Below are 289 nucleotides of genomic sequence, written 5' to 3'. Positions count from 1 at the left end.
TGCTGGTCCAGGTAAGGACTGCTGTTTAAGCCTTTTAAGCTGAAAGTCAGTCAACTGGTAAACTCAATTTTTCCCCTTACATAGTTTTTTCAAAGTACCGTAAATATACACCAGCTGTGGTGCCACAGTACTAGCCTAAAGCTCTGCAATGCTGGAAGACCACATGGGAAGTTGGAGTTGATTGCTGTGTCAACTTACATACACTGGAGTGCACAACATGCCTGTGACCTGGGAAAAGCTGGGGAGGAGGAGACCAGCATAAGACCCTGCCTGTTAAGGGTGCTTGTCT

The sequence above is a fragment of the Tupaia chinensis genome, unplaced genomic scaffold (genome assembly GCF_000334495.1).
Source record: "Tupaia chinensis unplaced genomic scaffold, TupChi_1.0 Scaffold000341_1, whole genome shotgun sequence".
Lineage (NCBI taxonomy): Eukaryota > Metazoa > Chordata > Mammalia > Scandentia > Tupaiidae > Tupaia > Tupaia belangeri.
The sequence above is the reverse complement of the archived record's forward strand: the minus strand, read 5'-3'. Positions refer to the sequence as shown.